Genomic DNA, 12,707 nt, shown 5'->3' with positions numbered 1-12,707 from the left:
AACCAAGAAAAAAAGTAAAAGAAATTAAAATAAAAAATTCTCAAGTCTAAATGGATCTGAAGGGCTGGGGATGTGCCTCAGGCGGTAGCGCGCACGCCTAGCGTGCGTGCGGCCCGGGTTCGATCCTCAGCACCACATACAAACAAAGATGTTGTGTCCGCCGAGAACTAAGAAAAAATAAATGTTAAAATTCTCTCTCTCTCTGTCCCCCTCTCTCTAAAAATAAATAAATAAATAAATAAATAAATAAATAAATAAATAAATAAATGGATCTGAAACGACTGAACGTCTCACCACATTTTTATATACAAGGCTTTTCTCCAGAGTGAGTTCTTCCATGATGTTCAAAGAGAACATGGAAAAGTGAAGTGTCATCACATTGTTGAAAGAACAGAAGGGTTTTCCCTGATGTGAATCCCTTTATGTCTTTGAAGGAAACCATGAAAGCTGAATACTGCCCCACATGGCTTTTCCACAGGATTTTCCACAGTATGAGTCCTTTCATACAAGTGAACAAAACGGAAACACTTGAACACTTACTTGCACATGATTTATTCATTTTGGCATGAATCTTTCCAGAAGAGTCTTCCCAGAACTTATAAAAAACTCGGAAAATTAGAAAACTTCCCACATTAATCACATTCTCAGGGCTTTTCTCTGTATTGTCATATATGAGAAGGAAAGCAGAACTGGGATGGGAAGCTGACAGAATGTACACAATCTTCCTCATTCTGAGGGTTTGTTATCCAGTGTGAGTGAAATGACTTTGAAGGCAACAGGAAAAATGGAATGATTATCCAAATTCTTCACATTTAATGCTTTATTCAGTTGAATGTAGTAGAGTTTGCTTTTAATCTCAGAGACTCGGGGTCTGAGGCAGAAGGATCACAAATGTGAAGCCAAACTCAGAAGCTAAGCAAGGTTCTAAGGAACTCTGCAAGTCCCTGGCTCAAAATACAAAGGAAAAACGTTGTGGCTCAGTGATAGATGACCCCCAAACTAAATCCCCAGTACTATTTATAGGTAGGTAGGTAGTTAGGTAGGTAAGTAGGTAGGTAGGTAGGTAGATAGATAGATAGATACATTTGGACATGTGAGCACTTTCTTCTCTTTGAATTTGACAGAAATATTGATTTATAACATTTCACATTCAAAGAATTTTTCTACAGAAAACTTACTACATGGTAAAGAGTGAAACATTATTAACAGAAGACTTTGCCAATTGTTTTCATGAGTACGATTTCTCTGCACTATGGGATCCTTCATGTAAGTGAAGCTGAGCAGATGTAACAAAGGCTTTTCCACATTGTTTACAACCATAGAGCTTCTCTCCAATATGTGTTCTCCCATGTCTTTGAAGGTCACTGGAACTAGCAAAGGCTTTGCCACATTGCTCACACTCATAGGGCTTTTCTCCAGTATAAGTTTTTTCAAGTTTGGGAAGGTAACTGGAACTAGCAAAGGCTTTGCCACACTGCTTACATTCATAGGGCTTCTCCCCACGTATGTGTTCTTCTATGTCTGTAAAGGCTACTATATGCAGCAAAGGCTTTGCCACACTGCTTACAATCATAGGGCTTCTCTCCAGTATGAGTTTTTTCATGTGAGTGAAGGTTAGAGGACTGAGTGAAGGCTTTCCCACACTGCTTACATTGATAGGGCTTCTCTCCAGTATGAGTTCGTTCATGTTTCTGAAGGCAGGAGGCATTAGTAAAGGCTTTTCCACACTGTTGACATTCATAGGGCTTTTCTCTGGTATGTATTCTTCCATGTATACGAAGTTGATGAGATGTAGCAAAGGCTTTGCCACACTGCTTACAATCATAGGGCTTCTCTCCAGTATGAGTTTTTTCATGTGAGTGAAGGTTAGAGGACTGAGTGAAGGCTTTCCCACACTGCTTACATGCATAAGGCTTCACCCCAGTATGAATTGTTTTATGTGAGTGAAGGCCAGAGAAACTACTGAAGGCTTTTCCACACTGCTTACATTCAAAGGGCTTCTCTCCAGTATGAATTCTTCCATGAATCTGAAGGAAACGGGATCTAACAAAGGCTTTCCCACACTGCTTACATTCATAGGGCTTTTCTCCAGTATGAGTTTTTTCATGTGAGTGAAGCTCACTGGAACTAGTAAAGGCTTTGCCACAGGGCTTACATTCATAGGGCTTCTCCCCAGTATGTGTTCTTTCATGTCTGCAAAGGCTATTGGACCTAGGAAAGGCTTTGCTACACTGCTTACATGCATAAGGCTTCTCTCCAGTATGAATTTTTTTATGTGAGTGAAGGCCAGAGAAATGAGTGAAGGCTTTTCCACACTGCTTACATTCAAAGGGCTTCTCTCCAGTATGTATTCTTCCATGAATCTGAAGAGAAGTGGATTTAGTAAAGGCTTTCCCACACTGCTTACATTCATAGGGCTTTGCTCCAGTATGAGTTTTTTTCATGTGAGTGAAGGATACCGGATGTAGAAAAGGCTTTGCCACACTGCTTACATTCATAGGACTTCTCTCCAGGATGAGTTTTTTCATGTCTCTGAAGTTCACTGGAACTTGCAAAAACTTTTCCATACTGCTTACATTTATAGGACTTCTCTCCAGTATGTGTTCTTCTATGTCTTTGAAGGTCACTAGAACTAGCAAAGGCTTTGCCATAAAGCTTACACTCATAGGACTTGTCTCCAGTATGAATATTTTTCATGTTTGTAAAGGCCAGAGAACTGAGTGAAGGCTTTTCCACACTGCTTACATTCATAGGGCTTCTCTCCAGTATGTGTTCTTCCATGTACTTGAAGGTAACTGGATGTAGAAAAGGCTTTTCCACACTGCTTACATTCGTAGGGCTTCTCTCCAGTATGTGTTCTTCCATGAATCTGAAGGGAACTGCATGTAGAAAAAGCTTTTCCACACCACGTACATTCGTAGGGCTTCTCTCCAGTATGTGTTCTCTGATGTCTTCTAAGTAAACTGGGGTAAGCAAAGTCTTTCCCACATACCTCACATTTGAAACGTGCATTCCCCATGTGTGTGATCCTCTGCCTTTGAAGACTTGTGTGTGAAATAAAGGTTTCACGATCTTGTTTACATTCATAGAATTTCTCTCCATAATGAGTTCTTTCATGTCTTCTAAATAAAGAAGGGAAATGAAAGGCTTTCCCACATATGTCACATTGAAAAGGTTTACCTACACTGTGTGTTCTCATGTGTCTTTGAACACGTGTGGAAGAAGTTGAGGCTTCACCACATTGTTGATATTCATAGGGTTGCAACCCAGTATGAGTATCTTCATGTCCTTGAATGTCACTAGAATAACTGAAGATGTTCCCGCGTACTGTACTTTCATAAGGTCCCTCTCCAATTTGTATTAACATTTGTGTGTGAACATTTTTTAGAGAAACCAGGGATTGCCTATAGTGTTTAAATTCACGTGGCTTCTCTTCACATTCCTCATGGTTGTAGCATTTGTGTCCAGAGTGAGATGTGATGTGCCTATAAAGTAATAAAGGGTGCATGAAGTCTTTGGCACACATATAATAACCACATGGATTTACTCTATTAAAATTTCTCTTTGTCCAGGTAAGAACTGGAATCTCATTGAAACTTTCCCCACACTATCTTCTTGGCCATTGAAGTTTACCACATGGCTTCTTTGAAGAATGACCAGCACATTATCAATGCTTGATTCATTCATGATTTTATACTTATTTATAGGACCTAGGCTTACATTACTATCAACACCAGGTAAGGCGAGGTTTCCTGATGTGTTCAAATTGCCTCAAAATCAAGAAATTGAAAGGAAACAATCCTTTGCAATGCAGCTTCCCTATGGTGATTATCCAAATAGTGATATTCACATGCAATTTCATATACTTTTGGCATGCCAAGTACTTGGGAAAAAACTGAATATCTGTTACAGTTAAGTAAATATTTCTGGTAAAAAAAATCTTATAAGAATAAATATATTTCAAATTGTGCATACTTCTTGAGTTGGTTTATTTTAAAAATTATATGACCTTCTCAGATTCCCTCAAATACACCTCTTGCGGGTACAATTACCTTAGAATGCTCTCAGAATTTTTGATCTCATCTTCAATATTATTTTCATCCAATTTGTTTTCTAAAATGAGAAACCAGAACAATCTGTATGAATTCTTAGAACACAGAACTGCTTTGCCAAATTGTAGGTGCCTTTTATGCTGCAATAATTCAACAATGTATTCCCTGTTCATGTTGTATATAAATGACAAAAATAAACATGAGTTCTCTATTTGATTAATTTAAAAAACATCATTATTACCTATAGAAGCCAGGTATCTGAGGACTTCCAGCATCACATCTCTGTAAAGGTTCTTCTGGGAAGGATCCAGCAATGCCCACTCCTCCTGGGTGAAGTTCACATCCACATCCTCAAAGGTCACTGAGATCTAAAATATCCCACAAATGTTAACTTGAGGTCAGGAGAGATTGACAGCAGAAGAAATATGTACTCAACATGCTTGATGTCCACAGGATTCTATGAATTTTTTATTAATTCCATGGTTTGGTCCATCAAATCCTTCCTGCACTCAATTCCTCACAAACATTTCAACACTAGAATTGAGCCACTCAGAAGGCAAGCAACTAAGTGTTTTCCTCCCTTCCATTGGTGAGTTCACAGGAAGTAAGGCAGTATCATGAGTCACTTTGTTGGTTACACCTCTATTACATGTCCTAACAACCTTCTCTGCAGTGGAGAGCTAATATTAGCATCCCCAATAGTACTTACCCTTAGGAAAGAAAGCTGACTGAGTATGAAATTGTTGCAATCACAGAACTCAGCAATTGAGAGAGACTCTGCCAACCGCAATGGGTCAGTGTGCCTGCACTCTTAATATAGACAACACTGCATTCACTGATCTCTTGATTCTTTCTGAAAGTCTATTGTTCTTTCTTTAAGGAAATGCCTAGAACATGACTTCTGAGCATGGATCACAAAGAAGATTCCCCTAGAGATAGCATATAGACAAATTGACACTTGGGTTGCCACAATTTGTGAACTGGGGATTGTGTTATCAACTAGATATTTGCAGGTGCATTTCTCCTTAACAAAATTAATAAAATAGAAAACATGTGAGGCAAGCAAAGCTGGAGACGAAAACAGAGGCCAAACTCAGGATCTGACAAGATGGCCAGGCTGCCCCGCAGGATCATCAAGGAAACCCAGAGTTTGCTGGCAGAACCAGTTCCTGACATTAAAGCAGAACCAGATGAGAGCAACGCCCGTTATTTTCATGTGGTCATTGCTGGCCCCCAGGATTCCCCCTTTGAGGGAGGGACTTTTAAACTTGAACTATTCCTTCCAGAAGAATACCAATGGCAGCACCTAAAGTACGTTTCATGACCAAAATTTATCATCCTAATGCAGACAAGTTGGGAATAATATGTTTAGATACATTGAAAGATAAGTGGTCCCCAGCACAGATCTGCACAGTTCTGCTACTGATCCAGGCTTTGTTAAGTGCTCCTAATCCAGATGATCCATTAGCAAATGATGTAGTGGAGCAGTGGAAGACCAACGAAGCCCAAGCCATAGAAACAGCTAGAGCATGGACTAGGCTATATGCCATGAATAATATTTAAATCGATCTGATCATCAAGTGTGCATCACTTCTCCTGTTCTGCCAAGATTTCTTCCTTTTTTGTTTGCATTTAATGGACACAGTCTTAATAGAAACATTACAGAATAAAAGCCCAGACATCTTCAGTCCTTTGGTGATTAAATGCACATAAGCAAATCTATGTCTTGTCCTGTTTTACTGTTGTAAAGCATGAGTTGAGGCTAGAAATATCATCTGGATTGTTGCAAAACGTTTAAAAGCAGTGGCTCTCTGCTTTTATTCATTTCCCCCATCATGGTTTAAGTATAAAGCACTATGAATGAAGGCAGTTCTCAGGGTTAGCTGCCAGGGGTATGGGTGTGTTTATTTTTTATTTGATTTTTTTGAGGGGAAAGGTAGTTTCATTTTAATTTTATAGACTCCTTTCACTCCCCTTTATGGTGAGCTAATTGCATTGGTTAAAAGCAGCCAACCAGTTCTTTAGAATATGCTCTCTAGCTAAGTCTAACTTTATTTAGACTCTGTAAATGGACAAGCTTGATTGTTTGAATCAAAATGGGAACATTAAACAAACATCACAGCCCTCACTAATAACAGTGTGACTTTGCAGTCAGGCGTAGATTTCCCCCCTTCAAAAAAAGAAAAAAAAAGAAAGAAAGAAAAAACTTGTGACCATTTTGTATGGCTTGTCTGGAATTCTGTAAATCTTATGTTTTTTTTTTAAAGAGAGAGTGAGAGAGAGAGAGAGAATTTTTAATATTTATTTTTTAGTTCTCAGCGGACACAACATCTTTGTTTGTATGTGGTGCTGAGGATCGAACACGGGCCGCACGCATGCCAGGCGAGCGCGCTACCGCTTGAGCCACATCCCCAGCCCTGTTTTTTTTTTAATATTTATTTTCTTAGTTATTGGTGGACACAACATCTTTGTTTTGTATGTGGTGCTGGGGATCGAACCCGGGACGCATGAATGCCAGGTCAGCGTGCTACCGCTTGAGCCACATCCCCAACCAAATCTTTTTTTTTGTTTTTCAACTTTGCCTTTGTACAGTTTGTTTTACTGTGTTTATTTCATTTTCCCAATGTGACAATCGTATTTAAAAATTAAAAAACTCTGATGAAACATTGTTTTGGTCTTCATCATCTGACAAATTGAATGGCAAGAGATTTTACCAGTTTCTTTTCACTGATGCAAACTTATATTAAGAATTACTGAATGGATTATTTATAAATTGGCCCTGAGCATGCATAAAGCATCAGTGTCTGACTTTTTTTTAACCTCCTAGAAATTAAAAATAAATATTCGTTGTCTGATTTAGTTAGGCTATCATTGGTATTGCCACAATGTTTGACAAATTACTGTACAGGAATTGTCACAGCAAAGAAAGCATTAGTGACTGACATGTAGGACTTTCACATGTCGGGCCACATTTTTACCTCAGATGTGGAGTATGACCTTTCTCTTGGTTCCTATCTTTAAACTTCCTATGTGGCCGCTGGTGTGTGTTATTAGGAAACACCAATCTGGTATTCATTTGGGGTTTGCTGAGGCATTTGAGTCTTCCTTATAGACCTAAGAGTGTATCTCAAGCAACCAGCTTGCATAAGTGTCATCAGAAAGGTTTCTTCCTTTGAGAGCATCAAATCTTAGTTAATGTGCTTTCACCTCCCTAGTATTTGCTTTGAAGCTCCTTTTATTCTTTAATTTGTTATTAGTAAATTTTTCTTCACTGACAGTTTCTTCCCTCACAAAACTGTTCTTTTCCACCTCTCTCCACATCCAATGCCTGATTCTTATTTTCAAGTCATAAATGTAGCCAGTCATAAATATGTAAATGTTAACATTCACTTTGGAATCTTTTGTCTCTTGCAGTTTAAGGTAATGGATATTGTAGCCCCATCTGAATTTTCCTCACTCTTATTCTCATAATTTCTGAAGTTTCTTCAGAATGTGGTGTATTTTATTGTGCTCCTATGTAAGATGAAGAATTATCTATTAAAATTACGTTTTCAACATTCAGAAAAAAAAGAAAACATGCACAATGATTAATAAACACAAAAATGTAATGATTTCTCAAGGTTACTGTCAAAGCAGAATGAGGTAAGTTGAACGATGGAACATGTCTTACATATAACTCAATGACCCAAAGATGTCACCTTGTCCAAACAACAACATTGCAAAGTTTTATAAGTCTCAAAACATTTTTCTTAATGAACAGCAGACACGAATTTCTAAATCTCACAGCAACAGTGAATGTGAAAGGATTGTCAATAACCTACTGAAAAGCAGTCACTTCACTACCATAAGGTCATGTTCCACATAGCCATGTTCTACTCAAGGACACTTTGGTCAAGAGTGGGCCACATGTGCACTGGTGTCTGTTGTGAAAGAATTTTCTCCTGCCTATAATGATGGTGGTTCAAACAAACCTAAGAAAGAAGCATTTCCAGGGTGTGTAAAGAAACAGGGTTGCAACCCAGAATCCTCACCTATCTAACACAGTTTGGGTGTGAAACACGCCACTCCATGTACAATCATAACACTACTATGATGTCTGCTCCATGATGGAACAGCCAAAAATATCACCTACCAGAAGGTGCCCCTGCCACTGACATACAACCATTCTCAAGGACTTAAAACATGTGATATCCTAAGCAGCACAGTATCAGCAGAGGTGAGCAAGAGACCATGAGGAAGGCTTCAGTGGGCTGGCCTTCACAGCATGGAAAGATGAGTGAGAGCAGGTGTCTTGGATACAGATCACAATGATGGTCCAGGAAAACTGGAATCTGGGCGGCCAAAGGCACTATATCCTCAATTCTGTAGACAAAAATCCATTTACTATACATTCAAATGTAAAACACTAAAACATATTTAATGAGCTTACAAGAAATGTTATTTTATTTATTTATAGGGCACTTAATGACTGAGCCACATCCCCAGCACATATGCCATTTTGACACAGTACTCAAAAACTTCCTCAGGGCCTTGTGAGAGGCTGAGGTTAGCATTTAAATTTATAATTCTTCTGCCTCATCCTCCAAGGCTGCTAGGAATACAATCATGCACCATTGAACCTGTGGAAATTTGCATTTGTAGAAGAACATGTTATACAATTCCCTAATGATTAGAAGAAAGAAAAAAAATTCAACACTCAGAGCAAAATGACACAACAGGGAGCCTGGAATCATCTCAGTACAGCCATGAAATAGAACAGAAGTGGAAACCAAGCCAAACCATCAGAACAACAATGTCATCATGCCCCAAAGCCCGGAAAGTTTCCCAACAGCTCCGTGAAGCAGTCATATGGAAGAGTGCAGTGCAGCAACCATGGTTTGACCTTCATGATCCCTTCAGCCTGACCCTCTATGACTCCAGACTACACATAGCACATCTTCTTCCGTTTTGGGCAATTCATACTAAAATCACCATGGAAACATATATTTTCAAAATATTTTGTTTTTTAATTGTACTTGAACTCAATACCTTTATTTATTCATTTATTTTTTAAAATGTGGAACTGAGGATTGAACGCATGGCCTCAAATGTACTAGGTGAGTGTTCTACCACTGAGCCACAACCCCAGCTCAACCATGGAAATATATTAACGCCTAAAACCAACTCTCAATCTTCTACATCAGGAGTAATCACTATAAAAAATAGGCAGAAATTCCTTAAAAGGATTTAAGTAAACAAACAGCCTGCAAATAGCAAGAAAGCAAACTATTGTCTACCCCCTCAACCATCACCTAAAATTTGACCAAGAAAGCTTCAGAGAGTTTCTTTTAAAAATCAGGTTTTAAAAACACCCAGGTCTAGGAAGCTGAGGCAGGAGGTTCTCAAGTTCAATGCCAGCCTTAGCATTTTAGTTAGGCCCTAAGCAGGTTGGTAAATCCTGAATGAAAGTTAACAAAAATAAAAGTTAAGGGGGAAGGTGCTGGGGATTTGGTTCAGTGGTTAAGCATCTGAGGATTTACTCCACAGTATGCCCACCCAAATAAAACCACCGAGATATACTGATGAAAGAAGGAAGTTCACACAGACTAGGAGGAAACATTAAAAAGAGGACCATGACCCACATGCTCAGCACTGGATGCTCTCCAGGTGGGAATCTGCAGAGCAAAGACACAGCAGAGTTTCAAATAGCACCACTGTGTGTTAAAGCACAGGCCCCAGCACAACTACTCACAAAAAACAGACAAGTGAGGTTTTGCTGTTTCTACTGTTATTCTCTAGTTTCTGGTGTACGGAAAAATGAGGCCAAGGGACACTGAGATCTGGCATCAACAGTTTATTAGTGGCACTACAGCCCAGAAAAATAATTCCCAAGGCATGAGCCCAGAGAACATCAGAGCTTTTACTTTTATACATAAACAAGCTTTGAGGACATCAAGAAAGAAAATTGGGGCAACATATTGGAGAGTGAATTTTTTATTTCTTATATTGGAACAAGCTTGCCAATGGCCTAAAGACTCATACACATTTGGGACTTTTACTATGCTCAACCTGAAGAGGGATTGTTCTTTCTCTGCTACTTTGTTGGCTGCATCTGCTACTGCATTATAGGTTCCTGCAGCTGTGGCCAGCCCTCATGGTGAAATGTCAGAGACCACAGCTGGTGGGTGTCAGTCTGCAAAACCACAGCCTATCAGCTTTGAAACAACTACAGTTTTCACTTTGTTGGATGATCTAGCATTCAGGGAAATTTTTCAAAGGAGCTGAATACAAAATAATTTGCTAAACATACCTCAGACACCTAGTCTCTAGGCAAAGGCATGAAGCCTTCAACAAACAGAAACCACACAATAGGAAAAAAGGAAGAAATACATTTTCTTTTTTTTTATTTTTTAGTTGTTGATGGAACCTTTTTCAGTTGTATGTGTGTTGAGAATCAAACCCAGTGCCTCATGCAGGCTAGGCAAGCACTCTACCACTGAGCCACAACCCCAGCCCCAAGAAACATATTTCATTAACTTAAAACAATATACAAAGAATACTGAGGAACAGCAAAACGTAACTCATGAATGGAAAATAACAGACGTGAGATTGACCATGCCTGAGTAAGATAAGACTCCAGAATCCCTGGGATAAATTATTTTTCTATTCATTTATTCATTCGTTTATATTTTGTACCAAGGATTGAACCAAAGGGTGCATAACAAATAAGCCACATTCACTGCCCTATTTTATTTTTAATTATTTCTATTTTTGAGAGAATTTCTCTAAGTCTTTCAGTGCCTAACTTGATGAACCTTCCTTTGAAGTTGTGATCCTCCTGCCTATGAGTCCTGAACTGCTAGGATTAAAAGGATGTGGGGGCCCTAGGCTAAATTTTCAAGTAACTGTCTTGAATTGTTAGTATGCATGCACCTGAAAAAAAGTCAAAATACATCAGGCAGAGACATACAAAAGTCCCCAGGACAATGAAGAATAAACTGCTACATTGGGAGACCTCAGCACAACACTGCTGGGTCTGTGATCATGTTGCAGAGCAACAGACAGGAGGGCTTCCCTGGCCATTAGTCAAAGTGAAACACACAGCCTTCTCAGGATCACAGTACCACCACCCAGAACAGGCCACATTCTGAGCCATAAGCCTTACCTCAACAAGTATGCAATGCCAGTGAAATCCCAAGTAGGCTCAAAGAACATGGGAGTTAAAGCAGAAATCAGATCAGAAGCAGCTGGAAAACCTCTAAGCAATGGGAGATGCAACACAGGGCTCTAAACAAACACAGGAGGAAGAGGTGACTTAAGGGCAAATGTGACCATGTTGAGAAAAATGAAATATAAAAGTCCAACATGAAAAAACAGCACAGATGGTACACTGGGGGTCTCTACAGCATCCAAAGCACATTCCAGAAAAGAAGAGATAAAAGCAATCATTGACCCTTGTACTGAAGGAAAGGAGAGAAAAAAAGAGCAAGGTAAGTACAAATTAAGCACAGGCAAGTAAGAGAAGGTGTTGGTGAAACCACAATCAATAAATCAGCAGGGGCTGGTGCTGGGGCTAAGCTGTAGCTCACTCTCCTTGCATGTGTGAGGTAGTGGGTTTCATTCTCAGCACCACATATAAATAAATAAAGATCTACGAACAATTTTGAAAAACTAAGAAAAAATAATTATTAAAAAAAAGAAATCAGCAGTCAGCAAAACCATGTTCTGCATGAACATCACCATCTCTGACAAGCTAATATGTGGCTAAGGAAACAGAGGACAGGAGTGAATTTATGGCTCAGTGTAGAGAGCTTGCCTAGCACCAGTGAGACACTGGGTTGAATACATACCAGAACATCAAAGTAAATAAATAGAAGAAAGGTATGAGAAATACAATAACATTAAACAAATAAGAAACTCAAAGACACAGACACTACCCATTAGAGTTAAAATACCCACCATTACCATCCATGGGCTCTTCAACAATATCATAAACATGCACTTGACACAAATCTGATAACTTAGAGGAAGTGGCCCAATAATTTCAGAGAGACCATCTCCTACAACGTATACAGAAGGACAAATACACAAAACACATGAGTCTCTGCCTAATAAAGAAACTGAATCAATAACTAATTACCATCAAAAAAGTGAAATGTAGGAGTTTTAGACATCCTACAGTCTGCCACCAGACACTCCAGAACTGCCACCAATTTTCTACATTTGTTTTGAGAATGAAGAAGCACAGGAAACACCTTCTAATTCCTTTGGAGGCATATGTTACATTATTATCAAAATTAACTTGATAAAATGAGGAAGGTATGAATTACTCATGATCATAAATGCAAAATACCTCCACAAACATTACTTAACTGAATCTAGAAATTAATAAAAAGAATTGCATACCAAGTACAAGATGTTGAAAACACTGGAGACTATAAGCTAGAGAAGAGGTGTATGATACTATGGGTGATGGTTCACTCAAATGTTCACTTTGATGGAATTAAGGGACACTAATGATTAATAGATTTCTGGGTGTGTCCATGAGGTTGTGTCTAGGAGTGATTGGCATGTGGGATAGCAAACTGGAAAACCTCCCTAAGTGTGGGTAATGTCATCCAAATAGGATGGTGGCTTGCATGGAATAAAAGTTGCAAGAACATGGTAGCAGCTGCA

The 12,707-nt window shown here is 39.0% G+C and overlaps 1 pseudogene across 1 annotated transcript in view; it reads left to right on the top strand.

Annotated features, from left to right (window-relative positions):
• LOC308639073 (ubiquitin-conjugating enzyme E2 N-like) overlaps positions 1-6,303 on the top strand; it is an 89,431-nt pseudogene extending 83,128 nt beyond the window's left edge. Inside the window, exon 2 of the transcript XR_014024279.1 lies at positions 5,150-6,303. The product of XR_014024279.1 is annotated as a ubiquitin-conjugating enzyme E2 N-like (transcript). The remainder of the gene's footprint in view (positions 1-5,149) is intronic.
• The last annotated feature ends 6,404 nt before the right edge of the window (positions 6,304-12,707 follow it).

Source organism: Spermophilus citellus (assembly GCF_964194105.1).
Source record: "Spermophilus citellus genome assembly, chromosome: X".
NCBI lineage: Eukaryota > Metazoa > Chordata > Mammalia > Rodentia > Sciuridae > Spermophilus > Spermophilus citellus.
Note: the sequence above shows the minus strand (reverse complement) of the source record. Positions and strands in the feature narration are given on the sequence as shown.